Genomic DNA, 1695 nt, shown 5'->3' with positions numbered 1-1695 from the left:
ACCACCATTGCTGGAAAATACAATGTTCACTTCAAATCTTCTAATACATCTGGGCATTGAGACTGAAAGTGCGCTCTAACACAGAAAGTCCCTCCAGGGGGTCCGGTGTTATCATATTCACAAGAATGGGAAGTGTGTGTGTATGTGCTAGCTCCCTTTGATATCTCAGTTGGTAGAGCGGAGATCTGTAGATAGATAGATAGATAGATGTTTATTGATCCCAAGTAAAAATGGGAAATTTCTGTGTTACAGCAGCAAAATCAGTTACAAAGCTCAAAATATAAATATAAAGGAAATACATGCATCTGCAATGACTGGAAATCAAACCTGGGCAAAATAATTGCACTGCTATGATATAAACCATAGTCGAAAAGTAACACATCTGTTGCCTTTCTGCTGCTTTCTGCTCTGTTGATAAACTTTTTAATTGGTTAGTAGTAGTTACCAGACACGGGCAAATTGCAAATCGTAGTACACTGCCTGTGTCTGTGGATCCTGGAGGAGGCAGCTTGGTTGATTGATATGCTCCCTTATTTGTACCATAACAGAGATCTAATATTTTATCAAATCTGGTTGGGCGAGTAACCTTTCTGGTTAGTTCTTGAAAAATAAAGCAAGTAACCACACAAGGAATCAAACCCAGGTCAACTGTTTGGAAGGCAGCTATGCTCACCACTACACGACCACCACTGGGCAATGCACTGTTCACTGCAAATCTTGCAACACATCTGGTAATTGAGACAGATTCTTGCATTAATTACCATGAAAACAAGGAGATTGCCTTTTAATATTTTTTCTGTTTAAGAGCTTCTGCAGCTCTTTTGTAAACTGGTCAATAACACTTGTTGGAGATGCCAGGAATTGAACCCGAGTCCTCATACATGCAAAGCATGCGCTCTACCACTGAGCTACATCCCCTGAACGTTGTCAGATTTTTTTACTTTTCCTCAGATCATTGAACAAGTGAAGAAACCTGGGTGAAATATGTCATATTTATGTTGTATCTGGGTTCAAAACATGGCGGTGGCTGGAAATTGAACCTTGGCTTAATGCTTGCACTGCTATGTTACAGAGAAAAATGACAAAGTGTGATAACAATTTTTAATAAAGAATTCTTAGTTTTTAATAAAGTATTGGCTTTTTCCTTGCAAAGGTTTCTTTTCCAATAACATTAACACGCATTCCATTAGTTACGGTGCCTGTGTCTATCACAATGTGGAGGTTAGCTCCTTGCAGGCACTGTGGCCGAGTGGTCGAAGGCGCTGGGTTATGGTTCCAGTTCCTCTGGAGGTGTGGTTTCAAATCCCACCACTGCCATTTGCATATATCATATAGATGAAAGCCAACCAAGGTGATGTCTTACAGCTGTGTCATTTGGGCTGAACAACGTGAAGTAACTAGCACCATCCATCAATCACCTTGCTGAGATAGTTCCTTGTTAACTTGAGATTCAACGATTGGAGAAACCTTCCTTTCCAGCACTTTAAAGTATAACATTTCCATTTTGTGATTTCCATAATCAAAATTATCGTGATTATAATCTTGGCCATAATCATGCAGCCCAAAGAGATCTAATGTTTTAGCAAACCAGTTTGGGCAAGTAACCTTTCTGCTTACTTCTTGTAAAAAAAGAAAGTAACATCACTCAAAGAAAGCTACTATGATGGCTGGGAATCAAACCCAGGTCAACTGCTT

General features: G+C 39.6%; 1 non-coding gene across 1 annotated transcript; it reads right to left on the bottom strand.

The window, feature by feature from the left end:
• Positions 1-846: 846 nt before the first annotated feature.
• Positions 847-918, bottom strand: trnaa-ugc. Its single transcript has one exon. It is a non-coding gene; the product is annotated as a tRNA-Ala (tRNA).
• Between the last annotated feature and the right edge of the window lie 777 nt (positions 919-1695).

This window comes from Etheostoma cragini, unplaced genomic scaffold (assembly GCF_013103735.1).
Source record: "Etheostoma cragini isolate CJK2018 unplaced genomic scaffold, CSU_Ecrag_1.0 ScbMSFa_408, whole genome shotgun sequence".
Classification (NCBI taxonomy): domain Eukaryota; kingdom Metazoa; phylum Chordata; class Actinopteri; order Perciformes; family Percidae; genus Etheostoma; species Etheostoma cragini.
This window is presented reverse-complemented; position numbering and strand designations above follow the sequence as displayed.